Source organism: Ciconia boyciana, chromosome 6 (genome assembly GCF_034638445.1).
Source record: "Ciconia boyciana chromosome 6, ASM3463844v1, whole genome shotgun sequence".
Taxonomy (NCBI): domain Eukaryota; kingdom Metazoa; phylum Chordata; class Aves; order Ciconiiformes; family Ciconiidae; genus Ciconia; species Ciconia boyciana.
The window spans coordinates 8229314-8244087 of NC_132939.1; the positions used below are offsets into that span (position 1 = coordinate 8229314).

Consider the following 14774-nt stretch of genomic DNA (forward strand, 5'->3'; position numbering starts at 1 on the left):
GTCACCATGGGCCAGCAGAGCCAGAGCAGTTGCACATGGAGCACCCAAGTCATGAAGAAGAGTGGGAACACAACCGGGTTGTGGTCTTGGCAGAGGCCTGACAATAACGCGATGTGCTTTGCTGGGCAAGGTGGAAGATGCGACATTCCCAGCTGGCAACTGCTGGTAACTGAATACTCCCAGATGGAGGCTGAAGGCGATACGATATTCCCAGCTGGTAGCCAAGGTCTGCCTCAGTGCGTTCCCATTCGTACATGTGGCTTCTCTATACAATGAGAACGGGTGGGCGAAGTGTAATAAAGCAGCTGGTCTATTAGAAGATAAGCTTTGTGGAGAATAACACAAACATGCAGAATCCCCTTAATCTTAAACTTTATTACCCTAGATAATAGGCTTTGGTAGTGACAACAATCAGTTGAAATGCAGAATTGTCTTGGCTCCCGCAGCACCTGCCGTGTCAGTCAGTCAAAAGCCATCTTCTGCCACACAAAAAGGTGGCTGCTTGGTACGAGCAAGCTAAAAGTTTTGTTTGTTCATTTTGAAACGGCAAGGGAAAGCTGGGCATCCTCCCTTTGCAGATTTAAGCGTGCACTCTGAACCTGCTGTAGGGGAAAGGCTACAGCGATATGAAAGCCTGCTTGCTTTCTTTACCTCCGAGGAGTAGGAGCAAGGCATCTTTTGTCCACTGAAGCCCACTTGAAAGAGTATTCCTGCTCTGAATTAGGTCAAGTTTCCCAATATTCGACCAGGAACGAGAAAGGGAAATATCATGAAATCTTTCTGTAAAATCTTTATCTCTGTCATTTGCAGTATCTCTGAAACAAAATTAATTTAGTTATGAGGCACAATTCAGAAGAAGCATCTCATTCTCTTTTTGGTGGAAAACTCGGATCCCCGAAGCCCAATGCACACGTGCAATCCCCACTCCTGCAAGTGGGCAAGTAGAGAGAGCTTTCAAATGAAAAAGCATTTTACTTTATAAATGGCCTTGGCTTTATTCATTTTTCTGGGTTTTTTTTAAAGTTAAATATTTCCACAGTCCTATGGATCAAAATATGAGGCCAAAAAAAATCTGCTTACCACAAGCTGTTCTTTTGTTTAGAAATATTTCAATAAGAACTTTGGTTAAAAGAATAACTACAAAGTGACAGAGGGTAATTTTAAGTCATGAGATAAGAGCAGTTCTAACAAAAAAATCTGTGCCAATTATTTCAACTTTCTGGTGCTCTCTAGTAATAGTTGCAACAGGTAATGTAGCAGAAGCTCTCAGTGCAAGATACGTAGGGTAGGAAAAGGGGCTAGTTTGGGGAGGAGGTGTTTATACAGGTCCAGGCAGTATAGTTAAATAAGTCTAAATGTTATGAGTATTAAAGCTCGGTCTAGTGGGTTAGATTTTGATTCTTAGTTTTGCCCACAAATTCAGGGTCTTTCCCTTTTAATGTCTAGTATTTCACTGTCTCCTTTGAAGAAAGTGATGAATGGAGATTTTTTTAAAAATAAATTGAAACCAGCAGCGTATTTTGGCTTGCAGAACTATACACAGAAAGGGAACAGAAGGTGCATTGGAACCTGCGTCGCCCTCTGCCTCTCTCTGAAGACAGAAGAAGTTAAACCCGAGGGGAGGCAGCCCCGAGCGAGCGGTGGAAAAGCATCATCACAGCAGACCAGATGCCGTCATGCAAAGTGGCTGGATAAGAACTGGGAAACAAGGAAACCTAAAAGAGGAGCTTAATACCATCTCAGCAGAGCTTTAGAAGAAATGCTGCTCCGAGTTTAATTTAGCTCAGCTGAGTTGCCTTTGAAACTCGTCATCTGGTCCGAGCGATTCGAGGGCTCCGGACCAGTTCAACAAGGTTTATCGGCCTTGTGTCTCAGCAGGACCGAGACAAACTCCCCTCCTTCAGATGGTTCCACTTCCCCTGGTCGACACGACCAAGGCACCTCGGCTTCCTTCGCGATGCTGTATTGATTTTTTTGCCGTCTCTCTTTCCCTAAGGAATTGACTGCACTAGATCAAATTAAGAACAATCTGAGCATTTAATGGGGCTCCTTCAATACGATGAAGTTTGATTGCTTGAAGTTGAAGTTCATGATAATTATTTATGCTGACAGCACCCTCACAGGCAATAAAGACTGACCCCTTCCTGAAGGCCTCAGTCTCTCCATCAGCAAATTATTTTGATCCTGCTGTGCTTACCTAGTACACATACTTCTAATTATTAAATATGATAATTATGATCAGAGAAGAAAAAAATATTTCCACCAAAGGCTGGTATCAGAATTCTGATTTTGTTTCTACTCTCTGTTACCAAATAAAACCACTGTGCCTGACTAGCATTAGCAGTGCCAGAGCTTGCCTGCAGTTGTGAGATGAGTAGCAAAACCTTTGAGTCCACTGGGTGCAGGATCAGGCCTGAACCCGCTCTTCTGCAGTTCCACAGTACCTAATAAAATCCGTTCGTGATGAAAATTGCGGCATTTCTGTGTTGTCCAAGAGATTTGTCCCGAGGATTGCCAATAATCATGACTCTTTGAGTTAATAAACAGGTTTATCTGCGAGCAGCTATTTTTCATGAATGACAGAGAAGTTGAAAATAAATCTCTCTTGCAACTTCTTGAGCCCTGTTATTAAAAACCTTCCCAGTTGGGTATAATGAAAACAGTCCTCAAACTCTGTGCGTCTGTACGCGTATCCCATAAAACCAGCTGCCTTGACACGTGTGGATGCTTGTCAATGCACAAAGCATCGACGCACTTTCATTTTCGGTTTATATACACACACACATAAAAGTGAAAACATGATGATGTTGTATGTGTACACGCATATAAAAATACACACACATATGTCAAGTAGCCCTCCACCTGCAGCTGCTATAAATGAAGCAGCCCAGCTCCTCAGCAAAGTGTGCAAATTCACAGCAGCTGATGGGCTGCTTCAAAAAGTGTATGAGGTAAGTAAGGAAAGAAGGCAGTTTTCTGATTTTTTTTTTTTTGTTCTTTTGTAAATCTTTCCTTCCCCCCCAAAACAACAGCTACATCCATCCTACTTTTCTCTGGAGCATAACCGTCAAAATATAACGCATTTTGGGACAGCTCTGGCCCCACATGTATTCTGCTTTTACAGCAGGGAGAAAAGCAATGAATATGGCTTTCACACAAGAAATATAGTACTTACCTAGGTTGTTGAGTCCTCCTTCTGTGGTGGAGAGGATGGCTATAGGGCTCTGATGCAGGTTCATAAAATCCTCGTCCTTCCTTTGAGCAGCCAGCCCAGGATCCCTGCTCTTCCTGTCCCGCTCTTTCTCCCTAGCACAGGCTTCTTTCTCTACGCAAGTTCTGAGTATTAGAGCTTCCAAATGCAGGAACAGCTGCCTTGCATTACTCAGTAATTCCCCAGCCAAGGGACTGAGTAGAAAAATTAGTCTCTTAACTCGTCTAAATGTAAAAATGATGTTATTTAAGAAAAGAGTTTGTGCATCAGTTAGAAAATGTGAAGATTCAAATGAAGCTGCATGGAGGGAGCAGACCGTCGCTGGGACAGCGCTTGCTTTCACGCAGTAGTAACTCGCGTGCTGCAGCAGCACAACTCCGCACCCACCGCTTCGGCCGGACAGAAAAGGAGCAGCTGATCAAGGGGGAAGCATGTCTGAGGGGTTCCCTTAGATGGCTATGTTTGTTTCTTGTTTTGGCTTTCATTTGTCATAACTTTATCTTGTCTATACCTTGGTTCACCCGTTTTAGACCGTACGTTAAAACAGATCTTGTCTCAGTGGGTTGCTCTGAAGCCTAATGATGGCTTGTTCAATACCCTGAGGGGCCAGGCGAAAGGAGGATGGAGCTGCCGCCCTAGTGCAGGTCCGGGTGTGCCTTTGGGAGGGAGTGGGCTACTTGGAGTGGGGAGGGGTATTTCAGCAGTATGGCTTGATGCAATTAAAGAAAAGGGCTCAAACCTGCTTCTCATTTAAAAAAATAAAAATAAAAGGAGGAAGGCAGGGAGGCCAGAAGGAAGCTGCTCTGTTTCTTTAAGCGACAGGGTCTGTGCAGGCTGCTCTGCAGAGCTGTTCAGGCCATTCACAGCCCTGCTGTAAGTTTTCCAGTAATACTGAACTCTGGGTGACCCTCACAGGCAATAATTGCTTTAGCATAGGTTTGACAACAACAGCAAGAAACGCTCTAAAAATAAGCACAAGCTTAAAATAAATTTCAACCCTGGAGACCTGCTCGTGTAAAGAATCCAGTACATCTCCCGCGTTTTCCTTGATTAGCATCACAGTTCTTGGCAGTTCAAAAAATGACAGTTTTCAAGGGATTTCCAATGCCTCCTGCTCCAGTTTCTAACCTGGCAGGGAGCCAGCCTGCGCTGACCGTGGATGGCCCTTAAAGAGACCTCACGGGGCAGCTCTGGGTCAGCATCCCCGCTCATTTACCCCAATATCTAGCTTATTTAAAGGTGGGATATGGAGTAAACCCAATTTAATTGCAGTGCCTGGGATAAATGTCTTTCCTTGCTCTGTAGCTGTAACATAGTTCATTTAACATGGGTACATCATTGCTCGTAATGCAGAGTACCCAAAAGCTGCCCACCAAAACCATGCTAAATTAGTCACCCTTGTGTAGGAAGAATGAAACAACTTTCTGCCCATCAGAAGGAAAAGGGGAAATTTTGGCTGCGAGTGCTGAAGGAATTGTTTGTTCTGGAAGAGGTGCCCACAGGACACATGCAGAGCAGAGGCATGCCCACTATTCCAGAGCACTTCTAGAAGATTTCCCATTATAACGAAACACCTGGAAATTAGCCCGTATCCTGCCAAGGTTTTAAGGCAGTACATATACCTTGCTGCTACACTGAATGGGGGGTCCAGAAATCCCAAATCTTCGCTAAATTTGATAGAAAGTAACTCTTCTTTCGGTAGGGAAGAAGAAAGCGTTTTGCTTAAAGAAGATGAAGTTTGCTTTTTCTGGCCCATTCAGTAGTGGCCGACAAGGGAGTCCCTCTGAAAAGCTGAGGACCCAGAGCCAGTGAAGTTCAAAGCTGTCAGCTGTACTGTATGGAGCATAGGATGAATTTGGATTCAGTAGGTAATGGAGAAGGGAACCAAATTATTATTCTCTGGCTCTTTTTAAGGACATTTTTCTCAGTTTGCCAGGCAGCTGTCTCACAATATGAACTACTGAAAGTTAGAACGTACCTGTCCACCTTGCATACCCTCCTCTTAATTAATGTTTTAGAGCATGGTATCTTAAGAAAAGGCTGTTAGGACACTGGAGAAGAACGATGGACACATGCATGGAATTGCACATGGCAGTCAGTGAGTTATCCAAGCTCTTGTGTTTTATCCTCATAGGAAGACTTCAAGTGCTTTAAATACCAGTGGATTCCAGGATGTGGTGTGTAAGGCAAGAGAAGACATAATTTCTCTGCATACTATTATCTGCAAACTGGGGTTTTTTTTCTTTTCCCTCCCCCTCTCAGATAAAAGCTAAAGTTAGATCCCAATAGTAAACTGAAATATTCACCTGATAGCAGATATTCAGATATTCCAGGCAATCCTAATGCAGCACTGTCTCCTGTGACAAACCAGAGATCCAAACTCTGGGAAACATAAATACGAAGAAATCTACATCGTTCTCTTGTTTTCTGATTAAATACACTTCTGCTCTATCATTACTGATGGGGTCAATTTGGTCCAATGACTTTTGATGAGACAAAGTGGTGGACTTGCCGTTTGGTTTTTTTAAGTGCCTACGTCCTAGAAAAAATTGCCTTATCAGCTTGCTAAATAACAAAACTCGTGAAATTGCTTGTTTTAGTCATCATTTGAACTAGTAGTAATTATGCCTGTAATAGTAAAATGAGGTTTTAATGCTGATTAATGAAACTGCTAAGCTGTCAAGACTGCTAGTCACACTTACGGATCTCTGGAGACTGTTCCCTAAAATAGTTGCTATCGTATGTGTAATATGGCTTTTTTTGTAGGACCAGATGTGAAGCATATGGTGACCTATTACAGTAGGGATGAGCTGTAAGTCCAGGCTGAATTATATTGGACAAACTATCCAAATGGAAAGATAACATCCAGTGATTATTATAGGATCATGGCAGCTTTCTAGAGTGTAAGGGACAATGATGGGCTTGGGAAACTGCCTAGCTCAGTTAATCATTCCTGCTTGATAGAGTAATACTGGTATTCTTTTATGCTTATTTATATCCTAGAAGAATACCATTCTGCTGTGCATGCCAACACACTGTAAAACATATTGCTACTGCCTACCACTTGTTCTCTCTCCTGCCTGTTTCCGGTACCCGTTCCCGTTGCTTTAGGGAAGTCCCGTGGGGCGGCGGGTGCTGGCCAGGGGAACCTGCAGCGTTCCCCAGCGCTCAGCCTGACGGCGGGCAGGAGCAGACCCCAGAGGTACTGCTGCAGAGGAGGAAACGTGATGTGTGATTGAAAGGTTCCTGTGCCATCCAGACCACAAAGAAGTACGCAGGAAAATAAGAACTAATTACGTAATGAAACTCACTGCTCTTTTACGCAGAGACAGAATCGTCGTGTAATCGGGCACATTTTACTTCCTTATGGCCATTCAGGTGGTGGGGCAGGGTCCTCACCCAGAGGAAACCAGTCCACTGCTGCGCTGAGCTCTGGAGGGCTGTTGCGAGAACACTCGCGTCCCCTGGCAGCAGGAATGAGGGCAAGACCCTTTTCTGAATAACCGTATTTCCTCATACCCATTAACTTGATCGTTATCCAATACTGTACTCGGTCTTCAGTATGTTGGCAGGTACTATCCAGAGCAGAATATAATGGACTGCTTTTCAGTTTTGCTACTGCCACTTTGTAATACTCTTCGGTATGACTCTGTCGTTTTATGAACAGTTTAACCTATTTATTCATGTGTAAATGGACAATGGTTGAAGATTAGAGAGGCTTCATTTGCTATGAAAAGCTACTATCTTCTCTCAAAGGAGAAAGAACCAGTTGAACTACATGGCAGGTCATCTACTTCTTACTGTGGATGTATCAAATTATCATCACAGTGTTGGCCTACGCATATAGTAACAAATAGGCAATAGCGTGGCTACACACTGATTTTTAGAGGCCAGAAAAGTATAAACAGCTATTTCAGTAACTAATATACAAATTAATATGCAGGATGATTCATAGGCACATGCATTGTGTTTCATATTAATTTCTAAAATCAGTGCTATAATTGCTGCTGGTCAAACTTACTTCAGACAAGATGTTCTTGTTTGAATGTGTATTTGGAGGAGGGAGTAAATTTTGTGTTATCTCCTTCTAAACACATTTCCAGTATTTCTTTCGTTGCCATATTCTTGGGCTTTAAGATTGTTCCATCAGTAGAAGTGCTCTTCTTATAACCCGTCAGGTCTTGCTGTTTCGTCAGAGATTTCACAGCACCCAGTCCTGCATCCCTAACCCACTCGAGCAGTTTCACCAACTTCATAAAATATCAGATCCACAGAAATGCTGAAACTACTTACTGCAATTCTGTAATCACACAAGGCCGATTTGTTCCAGTAAAAGTCCTCTTCAAATTGTCTGGCAACAGAAAGAGGTATTTTCATTATATGGCCAAGCTTTCTGTGACAAATAATGCTACCACAGCTTAATTGGCATTTATACAAATATTCAGGCCTGTAAACGATACTAGTGAAAGCCACAACTACAGCTGGGGTTGTCTGCATATGGTTACTACACTCCAGATAGATAGTTCGTTCCTTGGAAAAGTCTGTTTTCCTAGTAACGTAGTTACAAAGCAGTCTCTCAAGTGCCGCTGTGTCGGGAAAGCACATCACAGACAGAAGGTAATGACTGCTGACACCAGACCAGCTTTCCTCTTGTTCCATATAAAAGCCAGCAAACTCTAAATCATCAGCGCAACCATGCTGCTTACCTGCCCCCATTGTTCGAGCATGGCTTTACAGCAGGGAGCTAAATCTATCAAAACACAGTTTAAGAAAAAAATTTACTGCACGGCGTATAGAAGTCCGACTGGCTGGTCTGAAAAAAATTAAACTGGGATTAAGATTTCAACAAAGAGCACTTCCTACCCAAGGAATAGTGCCTTGTGAACTAACTCACAAAAAAAAACCCCAACACCCCCCCAACCCAAACACACACAAAAAATCTGAAGTGGGATGGTCTTAAAATTGTTCCTGTCCTGGGCACTTCGGCACACACCCTTGCAAGCTTTATCAGAAGAAGGAAAATTTCAGTAAACAAGTCACAAAATACTGTTTGTCTAACATTTGCAGTAGTTATAGCCTACATACTTAAGCCTGGAAATCCAGTATGTCTTTAGAATGCCCTTTCTGGTATCTATTGGTTATCACTGGTTCAAATAACAGCTTTAATGTGAAATGTTTTGTGGGGTTTTAAATTATTTTGTTTCTCTGAGTTAGGATTAGGAAGCTGGCTCATTCTCATTCTAAGATCTTTTCAAATAAAAAGCTGTGGGGAACTGAACAGCAGCAAGCTGTCCGATCAAGAAATAAGGATTCAGCCCTTAATTTGGCCACAGGTCACTGGTGGGACTGTGGCTGATAAACTTAATTTTTGTCTCATGGCTGCTCCAACAGTAAAAATAGCATAGTTGCCCGCTTTTTGCTTTCCCTGATTCTTGCTTGACTTGGGCTTCACAGTAAAGGGACTCTCTTACCATATTGGACAAGTAACACCAAGTCGAGAAGGTCTTAGCCTTGCCTGGAGTGCCGCTGGCATGGCAAACAAGAGCCGCAGCTTTTCCAAGCAGCAGGTATTTGCATAGGCGATTGTTTGCTGTAGGGCATTATACTAAGAACAGTAAATTTTATCTGCAACTATCCACTGTCCTTAAGTCTAACTGGTAACTGTAGTAGCTCCCAAGTAATCTTGGAGCAACAGGTAAGATTTTTTTGCATAGGACATGTCACAAAACTGGATTTTTTTTTACCTACTCCTAGATACCATAAAGTGATAGATTTAAATGCCACCAAAGTGATGGGGTGTCCAATAGGATTTTTCAAATGCTCCTGGCAACGTAAAGATATCTGAAAATCTGGCCTCAGTTTGATAATAGAAACGCAAATCAAAGATAAAAATAAACCACTTGAGTTTCATTTTAAGCTGATAAAGCTGTTGAATTTCAAAGTTTTACATCTAGTATAATTGATTATGAATAATAAGCCTATGTATTTTGTAGTTTTAAGTCTACAGTAAATTCAATAGCACTTTGTACAAGAAGTTGTTCTGTTGATTAGGAGACCTTCAATCAATACAATTTAGCTCCTCTTAGGAACTGCCACTCTCCCAGCCTGAGTTGGGCTTAAGCCAGATGCCTTGTAGTGTCAATATGATGCTCAAATACATTGTCTCCAAAATTCTCTAGATACCTCCTAACTCAAAGCCAATGTGGTGTTACTGACAGAGCTGTAGTCTGTATCTTACAGTAATGTAAAGATTTTGTACCTGCTTCAGACCTTTTAAAGAATCTATGCTAGTGATCATCTTCAGAGAGTTTGGACTAAGCTAATTCATCACTTATTTGCCTGCTGAAGAAAAAACATAAAATGCACTTTAACACTTCAGGACGGTTGATGAAGGTTTTGCTGTGCGTCTAAGAGCTTGCTTGTTCTGTTACCAAGAGCTTGGTTTTACCTGTTTATCCTTCCTCTATTCTAGCTTGATTAAAAATGCAGGAATCGGCTTTGATTTTTGTTTTCTGTCTAGCTGGAAGTCTCCCCTGTCACAAGCCAGCCTGTGTTCCAGGATCCTGGGATGATTTTCATAGCAGCAGCTTTGTTCTTGGGGTAACAAAGGAATTGGTTTCTCCATCTATTTGCAAAGTATACAAAAAGGAAAACTGTAATTAAAGAGCTAGAACACTGCTCAGGAGATGCAGATTCAGTTCTTAGGATTGTGAGATTTCCTGTGTGATCTTGGGCAAGTTGGTCACTTTTCAATCTGTTAACTCAAGAGACTCCTTTTCTCTACCTTTTCAGCATCTTGTCCCTTTAGACTCAGCCTTACATGGGAGATCCCTTGTTATGCGTGTAATGAGCTCCCAAACCAACCAGATCCATGCTGACTTTGGGCAATACTACCTATACCGACAATTAACAAAAAAAGAAAAGTTACACTCCAATTGCAGTGACTCCCAGCAGCCAGAAAACAAAAAATACTTTGCTGAAATACTCACATGCCAGTGAATGTTGAAAACGCTTGTACACAGTATGCAAAAAAATTAAAATTTGTTGGGTTGTTCCTTTTCTAACATTTCATCACGGAAAGCCCTTGGCAACAAACTGACATGTTTGAGCCACATTAATAGGAACAGTAGTACAAAAATACATTTTAATGGGATTTGAGAAAGACTTAAGTCTTTTGTTTTATACTTTTATATCTACACTTTCACGTCTACTTTTGAATGTTTTGTAGTTTAAAAGTCTTCTCTCTTAGGACTCTTGCAGTCCTAACTCCTCAGTTCATAAAGCTGACAAGTCCTATTGTACCATGGAGCCATCTACCTAGATAAATACTACTCACTGTTTGAGGAAGACATGAAGGTAGGCCATTCATTCGGTTATCCTAAACTGAGGTACATGTTTTTGTCAGACCCTCTCCCATTAATCTAAACCTTAGGTACAAAATAAATTACTAAATTGTGTAGTACGAACTGCAGGGAAATGCTGCCTAGAAGAAATGAAGGACTCCTCTTGATTCTATTATATAATAAAGTTAATTGAGCCTGAGGAAAACTTCCTCAGAAAAACTTAAGAGGTAAACCAAAACAAGATGTATCCTTATAGCCACATCATAAATAAATCGTTACAAAACTGGCTGGTTCAAGCCAGAGGTGGAGGTATGGAAAGTGATAACTAGATGGGGAAAAAATATATCAATATGGATGACTGAAACACAATTTCGTGCACTAAAACTCACTCAAACTTCTCTTGCATTTTCTCTTGATTAGGCTGACAAGAACTGAAGTTGAAAATGTTAAATCCTGACTTTAGCCTTCCATGTTGCACTTCGGCTGCACTCATTTATTAGGGTTCCTTTCTTTGTGCTTCTATAGGTCAGACAGTGCTTTGATGGCTGGGACCTTCTGCAAAAGTGCATAGGGTGTCCTACGAGGACTGACAGCTGACATAGTTGTCCCAGCCTGATCATAACATTATTTCATCCGAGTAGCATGTGAATGTAAATTAGCAACATGATGGTGCATAAAAGACTGGTTACTGCAAATGAGGAATCTGCAAGGAAGTTAGGATCTATATCCCAAACCAGAGGAAAGACAAAATACACTGCTTTGTGTTGCAGGCTTTGCTCCTCACAACTTTTACAATGCATTTCTCCTTCCAATAAGAAGTTAGCATGTTGGGCAGGGAAAATCAGGGTCCCTGCCTATCTATAACTGCTAGAAAATATCAAGATTAAAAAAAAAAAGGGGGGGGGGGGGGGGAGAAGGGTTGAAAAGAAAATTCCAGAAATGTAATTCAATCAGGTGTGGTCAAAAGCAAGGTCTCAAAGAAATCCCTTGGGTCAATTTAACACAGAATGGAAGGGCTACGGAGTTTGGAAGTCTCCCTGCGACTTAAATTACAGATTGTTTCCAGGAGTTTCCTTAATAAAATTTGCCTAGGGAGAAAATATTGGTGTCAGTGAGGGGAAAAAATCTGATTCACGGAAAATGGAAAAGAGAAAGGCAGCTTCAACCAGGAGTTAGTCATCAATCTATTTCTTAGACAGAGTCTTGGCAAAACCCATTCTCCTGGTAGAACTTGCCTGGAGTAGACCAGATTGATTTGACAGTCTCTTAGCCTAATAAATGCTTGACCTCAAGGTCTGCTGAATTCACTAAATTCACTATGCAGAGAGAATTGGGAACCAATCACCTCTGGGGAACATCCTGTTCTGCAGCCCTCCCCTGATAAAGGCCTTGACTGCTTTCAGCCTTATCGAGATGACTAGATGAAAGCTGCTCTCAGAAGAAGAAAGGTTAATCGACTACGCTGCTGTTAATCAATCACTTGGAAAGATTCAGCACTTACAATAGGTAGGTCCCTCTTCCTGCCAAGAGGTTCTTGCATGTTAACCAGGGACCATCTCCTCCAGTTTGAAGGATGAGTAATAGACAGAAACACAATCCAGATAGATGCCAGGTGTCTGATCCAAAGCCAGCTGAAGTCAATAGAAAGACTCCCAGTGAGTTCAATGGGCTTGGATCAGACCCCAGAGAAAGACTTATTATCCCAGGTTTATTCTGCATACAGATATCGAGCTACTTTTAGTAGTGAAGGATCCTTGAAAAGCAGCAGATTCATCACACTTTTGCCTCCCTGTGAAATCAAACTTCTTCAAATCATACTGTGTCCCATTTACCCTGATTGTCAGATATGGCTGACATCCAGCAAAGGAAAATTACCTGCCTGTGACAGCAAAGACAGACACATACATTTCAAAATCTCTAAAGAGTACAGAAAGAAAAAATGCCAAACTGCTAATGTTTTCCTGGCCTTTTTGTAATAGCCAAAATGATAGCTTTCTCAGAAGAGGAAAAGCTAGATCAATTTCTGAAAGGACGAAGGAAAATTGAGGGAATAAAATTAAAAAGATCCTGCCATGGAGAAGAACAAGCTCAGTGCTGAACAACCAGTGGTATGCAAGGTGAAGCTGACAGAGCCAGAAAGGAAGAAAACACAAGAGAAAATGCACGCTCAGAAAGTACCCCTGAAGATTAGGTATCTCTCTACATTAACAGCTGTGTTCAGCACCAACATCAACGGGTGACAAAGCAGTGACTATCTTCGACGCTTGTCTAAATGGAAGTAGAGAGTCTTAGCCTGTTGTTACACATCCAGGCCCCCATATCCCAGTGCAGAACCCCTTGATAACTCACCTGCTGCACCGCACAGCCAAAAAGCCATACGGCAAACAGTTGAAACCAAAAGATACACACCTTTAGGACATCTACAGCTCGATGTACCAGTTTATTGCAGAGTCTGGTACAGACTTTTGCTTCTTCAAGGCATGGCTTCTGGTATTTTCTCACTACCAGTCTTACCCAAGGCAGACTCCTGGCTGAACTTATGCCAGCCTTACTCATCTGGCTCCGTCTGCTGCCAGAAGGCTTCAGGCTGGTCAAATCCTGGAACAAAGCTGCTGGCTTAACATTTTAAAACCCAGTTTTCACTAGAGGCAGATACCTGAAGTGGAAAATGACAAACTGGTGCCGTGAACTGTACCTGTCCTAGCTAGCGAAGATGCGCCAGGTCCTTCAGAAGGCTGGAAAGCAATCCAGATGCAGTGGCTATTCTCTGCTCGTCTGGAAGTTCATGGCACTACGAAGCATCCCAGGTGATGGGTATTTCCTCCTTATGCAGTGACAACAAGCGACAGATCAGTAACGAGAATGATCTGAGGTGCGCTATATATATGATTTCTATGTGCTCCAAGATAAACGCTTTATCTGAGGAAGGACAGCCATCTTAAATGTAGCCATGTTCTTTGCCAGTAAACAGCTGTGGCTGCCAATACCAATTCCCTAGGCCTTCCCGTTGCTGGCTGAAAAAACCCCACAAGACAGATCCTGCATCTACATCTGAAAGGAAGGACTGATATTTGGTGACTGTTCTCCCTTTGGCTCAATTGATAAAATAATCAGCACTGCAAGCAAAGCAGAGCAGAGCAGATACCATTTAAGACTGAGAAAACCTGACAAGAAATTCCACATACAAAACAATAACTAGATTTAAGAGGTACAGCAGCTTCTTTCCCAGAGAAGATGTTGGTATAGCAGCCTTATAAATCTGAAAATTTCAGCCTAACTCCATAGTTATGTGTAATGCGCATTGCATCAAAATACACAAGCAGCCATCCTCGGAGTAGCGCTCTGCTCTAAGAGCCTAGAATTTGTTGTCTATAACCTTTGTATCAAAATAATGTCAAAAGTGAACAACCTGCTAAGATAAACGGGAATACTCTGTGGCTCCCCAGATCTTGTTTCATGTTACTGCAGATGCAGATTCATGAAAACAGTGCCTTATCTTCTCATGTTTGAAAATGGATTTTCACAGCTGTAAGTTATATTTTTCAGCAAGATTCTGGTATTACATACTTAACTGTATTGCAGCAACACCAGCAGGTCCTGTTGTGTTTGCCATTCTACTGGCATACACTGAGCCACACTCCCCTGCAATTCTCTTGCCAGTGGTGGATCCCACTGTAGCCACAAAACTGAGAAGAGATCCAGATAAAAACTGATATATTTCATCTATGACTATTCATTTCTTAACCCACGGGGGATGAGCATAAGGCACCTGCAGCTCGGTACTAATGACCAAGTGAGGAAGTACAAAGGTTACTGCCTAATCAATTCTTCCTCTTGTCGCCTGGGATAGTATCCTACAAGGCTTAACTGCGCAAACTTGGCTGCACTGAATTACAACATCTGAAGACAAAATCTCTTCTGTCTAAAAGGAATGGAAAGATGGATGGCAGAGAAACGGAAGGAAAAGTCTGAGTGCTTTATTGACCCAACTGACATCCTATGAATGGTAAGCAATAAAAATTTATTGAGAAATAGAAAAGTTCTTACTTACCCTTATCACTGCCCCCCCCAATTGTTAATGCCACAGAAAAATGCAAAATTCCCTTAAACCACATATTTAAAAATCTTGCAATTTTATTTGCATATAAAGGCCGCTAGATATAATATCACAATAAATTTAAAGAAACAACTGCTTTTCTAAATTCCATTAACAAGGTAAC

General features: G+C 41.9%; 1 long non-coding RNA gene across 2 annotated transcripts; it reads right to left on the reverse strand.

Moving 5' to 3' along the window:
• Nucleotides 1-1515: 1515 nt before the first annotated feature.
• Nucleotides 1516-13376, reverse strand: LOC140653046 (uncharacterized). Of its 2 annotated transcripts, none has more exons than XR_012043013.1 (3): nt 13250-13376; nt 7505-7562; nt 1516-5593 (listed from the first exon to the last, which is right to left on the reverse strand). It is a non-coding gene; the product is annotated as an uncharacterized lncRNA (long non-coding RNA). The 2 variants fall into 2 exon arrangements; XR_012043012.1 differs by lacking the exon at nt 13250-13376 and adding an exon at nt 9660-9770.
• Between the last annotated feature and the right edge of the window lie 1398 nt (nt 13377-14774).